This window comes from Anolis carolinensis, chromosome 1, assembly GCF_035594765.1.
Source record: "Anolis carolinensis isolate JA03-04 chromosome 1, rAnoCar3.1.pri, whole genome shotgun sequence".
NCBI lineage: Eukaryota > Metazoa > Chordata > Lepidosauria > Squamata > Dactyloidae > Anolis > Anolis carolinensis.
The window spans coordinates 149,301,386-149,307,749 of record NC_085841.1 but is presented as its reverse complement, the minus strand read 5'-3'; the positions used below and the strand labels follow the sequence as shown (position 1 = coordinate 149,307,749).

Genomic DNA, 6,364 nt, shown 5'->3' with positions numbered 1-6,364 from the left:
AGCTTGACGCTCCTTCCTCTTGGCACGTTTCTCCCTTAAGCCCTCCGTTCGTGCCTCTTCAAACTCCGCAGCACTGCTGGTCACAGCTGACCTCCAATTAGAGCGCTCTAGGGCCAGGGCTTCCCAGTTCTCAGTGTCTATGCCACAGTTTTTAAGGTTGGCTTTGAGCCCATCTTTAAATCTCTTTTCCTGCCCTCCAACATTCCGTTTCCCATTCTTGAGTTCAGAGTAGAGGAGCTGCTTTGGGAGACGGTGATCGGGCATTCGGACAACGTGGCCAGTCCAACGGAGTTGATGGCGTAAGAGCATCGCTTCAATGCTGGTGGTCTTTGCTTCCTCAAGCACGCTGACATTTGTCCGCCTGTCTTCCCAAGAGATTTGCAGGATTTTCCTGAGACAACGCTGATGGAAACGCTCCAGGAGTTTGGTGTGACGTCTGTACACAGTCCACGTTTCGCAGGCATAGAGCAGGGTTGGGAGGACAATGGCTTTATAAACAAGCACCTTGGTCTCTCTACGGATGTCCCGGTCATCGAACACTCTCTGCTTCATACGGAAAAATGCTGCACTCGCAGAGCTCAGGCGGTGTTGTATTTCAGTGTCGATGTTGACTTTTGTGGAGAGGTGGCTACCAAGGTAGCGGAAATGGTCAACATTTTCTAATGTTGCACCGTTAAGCTGTATTCCTGGCTTTGCAGAGGGATTAGCTGGTGCCTGTTGGAAGAGCACTTTGGTTTTCTCGATGTTCAGTGAGAGGCCGAGCTTCTCGTATGCTTCTGCGAAGGTGTTTAGAGTGGCTTGTAGGTCTTCTTCTGAACGCGCACAGACTACGTTGTCATCAGCATATTGGAGTTCTATAACAGATGTTGTGGTGACCTTGGTTTTGGCTCTCAGTCTGCTGAGGTTAAATAGCTTGCCATCTGTCCGATAGATGATTTCCACTCCGGTGGGAAGCTTCCCATCAACAAGGTGAAGTATCATAGCGATGAAGATGGAAAATAAGGTGGGGGCAATAACACATCCCTGCTTGACACCTGATTCAACCTTAAATGGGTCACTTTGGGAGCCGTTGCTGTCCAAGACTGTTGCCATCATGTCATCATGGAGGAGCCGCAGGATGTTCACAAATTTGTCAGGGCACCCGATTTTTTGGAGGATGGTCCAGAGAGCGCTGCGATTCACTGTGTCGAATGCCTTTGCAAGGTCAATGAATGCCATGTACATGCATATCAGGAGACAGTAGCAAGAGGTGGCAGCAGTAGCATGCAAAATCCTCTATTTCAATTATATCATAGGTACTGCGGGAATTTACTGTCATCGCTTGAACTTAGCCACCTGGTATGGCTCAGAGCATCAGCCAAAAAATAACCATCCATGAATGTTGTATCCATGGGAGTTTGGTTCCATGACCCCAGTGGATACAAAAATCAATTTACCTTCAAGTCCCATTATATACAATGGCACAGTAGAATGACAGAATCATAGAATAATAGAGTTGGAAGAGACTTCATGGGCCATCTAGTCCAGGAAATCGCATTCAAAGTACCCCTGACAGATGGCCATCTAGCCTCTGCTTAAAAGCCTCCAAAGAAGGAGCCTCCACCACAGTCTGGGGGAGAGAGTTCCACTGCCGAACAGCTCCCACGGTGATGAAGTTCTTCCTGATGTTCAGGTGGAATCTCCTTTCCTGTAGTTTAAAGCCGTTGCTCTGCATCCTAGTCTCCAGGGCAGCAGAAAACAAGCTTGCTCCCTCCTCCCTATGACTTCCCCTCACATATTTATACATGGCTATAATGTCTCCTCTCAGCCTTCTCTTCTGTAGGCTAAACATGCCCAGCTCTTTAAGCCACTCCTCATAGGGTTTGTTCTCCAGACCCTTAATCATTTTAATTGCCCTCCTCTGGACACTTTCCAGCTTGTCTCCCTTCAACTGCGGTGCCCAGTATTGGACACAGTATTCCAGGTGTGGTGTGACCAAGGCAGAATAGAGGGGTAGCATGACTTCCCTGGATCTCGACACTATACCCCTATTTATGCAGGCCAAAACCCCGTTGGCTTTTTTAGCTGCCACATCACATTGTTGGCTCATGTTTAACTTGTTGTCCACGAGGACTCCAAGGTCTTTTTCGCATGTACTGCTGTTGAGCCAGGCATCCCCCATTCTGTATCTTTGCATTCCATTTTTTCTGCTGAAGTGAAGTATCTTGCATTTGTCCCTGTTGAACTTCATTTTGTTCGTTTCGGCCCATCTCTCTAGTCTGTTAAGATAGTTTTGACTTCTGCTCCTGTCTTCTGGAGTGTTGGCTATCCCTCCCAATTTGGTGTCATCTGCAAACTTGATGATTGTGCCTTCTAACCCTTCGTCTAAGTCGTTAATAAAGATGTTGAACAGAACAGGGCCCAGGACGGAACCCTGCGGCACTCCACTTGTGACTTCTTTCCAGGATGAAGACGATGCATTGGTGAGCACCCTTTGGGTTCATTCACTCAGCCAATTACAGATCCACCTAACTGTAGTTTTGTCTAGCCCACATTTTACTAGTTTGTTTGCCAGAAGGTCGTGAGGGACTTTGTCGAAAGCCTTACCGAAATCCAGGTATGCTACATCCATGGCATTCCCTGTATCGACCCAGCTTGTACCTCTATCGAAAAAAGAGATCAGATTAGTCTAGCATGACTTACTTTTGGTAAATCCGTGTTGACTATTAGCAATGACCGCATTTGTTTTTAAGTGTTCGCAGACCACTTCCCTAACTATCTTTTCCAGAATCTTGCCTGGTATTGACGTGAGGCTGACCGGACAGTAATTGTTTGGGTCGTCCTTTTTTCCCTTCTTGAAGATATGGACCACATTTGCCCTCCTCCAATCTGCTGGGACTGAGAGTTCTCCAAGAACTCTCAAAGATGATTGCTAGTGGTTCTGAAATAACTTCTTCTAGTTCCTTCAATACTCTTGGATGTAGTTGATCTGGCCCTGGGTTCTTGAATTCATTAAAATTATGTCCCTTATATCAAATGGCAAAACCAAGATTTTGGATTTTCAAAAACATATTTTTTAAAGTGTTGGCAGTTAAATCTGTGGATGCAGAGCCCATAGATGTGGAGAGTTGACTTGTGAGTAAATAAACAAGCAAATAAATAAATTAGCAGACATCAGTGACAGACGAATCCTGTTGAGAAATCATGTATCATCAATTGTCAGGTACTGTTGTCAGACTTTGTAACTGATTGAAGAAATTAAACAGGTGCATACTTTGGTGAGTTTATGTCATGTATCTTTGATCAAATGCAATCATATTTAGGAAAAAACTGATTTATCTTTTAATATTAAATATGCTTACAGCAAATTTGTTTCCTTTCCTGTCCTTTTAAAGAACATTGCAGTTCTTGCTGTAAACAATCTCTCAGTTGGAAACCTGCATTTGTCCCTCATTCATATACAGAAGAAAGAAGTTTCAGCTTAGAATCAGAAAGAGGTAATGTATTCTTTTTTATTTTCTAGAACAAGTATTTCTAGCGCTGGAAAATATTTCCCTTTTTATTTTCGTTTAAGTTGGAGTAAATGACGATAGGAATGATCAAAACAAAACAAAAGCAAAACAACAAACACACACATATGGAAGAATTGTGAAAAAACTTACTGGCTTACTGGATTTATTACCATAGAATAAAAATGCAACATTTGCAAAATAAAATATGGCTTTTCCTCACAAGCAAAGATCTATATAATCAGGAAATAAACTGAATAGTCCCATTCATATCTATTTATGATCCAAGATTCCAAAATAAATTTTCCAGTTAACCTTCTGTCTTATAATAACACATTTCATTACCTGTATGCAAGTAAATTGTAGAATAGGATGTGTACTGCAACATGTGTGTGTTTGTGTGTATGTGTGTGGTGGGGGCGGTATTGGCATTCTTTCATTTCCAAATCAGACTCCCCCATCACAACTGCTTTTAGCTTGGAGAAAGGTATTTTGAACATATATACTAGGCATGTGCAATCAATAAAAAAAAGTCATTACAAAACTGGGGGCAGCTGGCATTTCATTTCTAAAGTGTTTCTGGTACTATAACGAGAGTAACAAAATTTCATTAATTTTTTGTTATAGTAATTGCGTAAGTGGGGAAACTTCAGGGGCTCTTTTCTCCCTCATTTTTACAGCTATTGGGGTGAAACTTGCTACAATAGTAGAACACATTTACCACTATTAGCCCATCATGTTTCAGAATTTTCACAATGGGGAATTTTCAAAGTTTCATACAGCATGGAGCCCTTCACACGACACACAGGCAATTTTGGCAGGGCTCTGTACCAAAAAGGGAGATAAAGCAGTGCACACCGCTGCAATACGGGAGCCTTCTGCTGTTACCTTCCCTACAATGGGAGGAAGCCAGGCATTGACTGGATCAGGGACAAGGTAAGGTGGGTGATGCAGAGCAAATCCATGGGTCTTTATGATAAAGTCCTTAGTGCCAATATGCTTTAATGCACAGGCCACTTTATTATGGTTTAATAACCTTTGTCTCTGTTCTGCAGTTTTTATTCAGAGGATTATTGTAGGAATTCTTCTGAGTCTTTTCTCTCATTTACTATTTGTCCAAACATTATTGTAATATCTGTGGGCTGAAGACAAGATCAATGTAGGAATGATATTTTTCTTGTCTTCTGGGGTTTTTGTTCCCCCTGACCCATAAGAGATTCAAGCAGATTTCATACTACTCACTTTCACTTATAATAGAGGATTATAATTCTTCATTCAAAGCACCCCCGACAGATGGCCATTCAGCTTCTTATTTGGAGGCTTTTAAGGAGAAGCTGGATGGCCATTTGTTGGGAGTGCTTTGAATGTGATTTCCAGCTTCTTGGCAGGGATTGGACTGGATGGCCCATGAGGTCTCTTCCAACTCTATGATTCTATGATTAAATAAAATACGGAATCATTACATATCTGAACTGGCATTTCCCCATGTTACTTCCTCAATAATTCTTTGGGGAAAAACTGAAATAACCCAGCACTAGGATTGTGAATAGAGGAAATGTTATTTCTTATGGCTATCAAACAAATGCAGCAACATCAAAATGTATACAGAATTATTGCTGTTGTGCAGCTATCAACACCTGCTACAGCATTTTGATACAAGTTTACTCACCATGGGTCAATCCTATGGAAACCTGGGATTTATACTTTGGTGATATACTTAGCATTCGCCACACACAGAAGGACTCTAATGTTATAGTTCAGAGGCCTAGATACTTAAGTTCTTATTAAACTAGGAATCCCAGGATTTCATAAGATGGACCCATGATAATTAAAGTGTCATGTCCCCCCCCCCTCTATCCACATGCATGAATACACATACACACACACATACAATTTCTAAAGTATTTTTAAAAATCTTTTTATACAGGAAAATGTTTTCTCGATGGAGTTATAAAAGTACAGCCTCTTAAAACATGCCATCGTCCTTTACGAATTGGATTGTCAAGGAGAGCTAAGCCCAGACAGCTCCATCCATACCTGAAATAGTTCAGTTTACCACTTTTGAAGAAAATTCTTTATTTGAAACTTCAGTACTGTTCTATATTTTAAAAAATATTCTCTTTAGGGGTTTTAAATATTTAAACTACCGTAAGATGTTGAACTAAGGTACTCCCTTGGAGGATTTCATAATTTTCTTTTGAAATTAGCATGTACTGATAATTGTATTCTGCTAAATTTCTGTAATTTTAATATTTTAATAGTTAATATAATTAAAATACATGTAGTGTATGCATAATCTTCTAAATGTCATTTTAAACACATCATCTAAATATAATATCATATATCATTATGGCATAGGTTATTAAACAGGTTGCTACGATGTTTGTAAATTTAAAAAATGTTATATAGTAAAATACTTCAGCCAATAATGATTTATGTTTATAGTCTTCATTATTTATTTCCCTCATATTTTTCCTGAAAATACTCATCTTCGTGTTCTGCATATTAACACAAGCAGATAAGTAAAATGGTTCACAAAAGGAAAACTCAACAAGACATACAGTACTTTATTTGGTTAAGAAAAACACAATAAATACCCTGAAAAAAGACAGAAAGGGAAACAAATTTGGCCCTTTTCAGCTGCTAGGCAACATCCTCTTGTGATCCATATTTCTATCTAAAGCTCTCTGCATGTGACCAGAGCAGCTGATTAGCCCTATATATTTTCAGTTGTTCATATACACTACTTCAAACTTGAAGAAGATGACAAAAGTGAAGTTGCAATATTTTCCTATGGTATGAATCCATTGCTGCTGCATATGATGGGACAAGGACAGGGCCCATCTGGGAGTGTTGAAGGTGGCAACACAAGCATG

The 6,364-nt window shown here is 40.7% G+C and overlaps 1 non-coding gene across 1 annotated transcript; it reads left to right on the top strand.

Annotated features, from left to right (window-relative positions):
* Positions 1-1,228: 1,228 nt before the first annotated feature.
* Positions 1,229-5,920, top strand: LOC103279938 (uncharacterized). Its single transcript, XR_010007144.1, has 2 exons — positions 1,229-3,476; positions 5,416-5,920. It is a non-coding gene; the product is annotated as an uncharacterized LOC103279938 (transcript).
* The last annotated feature ends 444 nt before the right edge of the window (positions 5,921-6,364 follow it).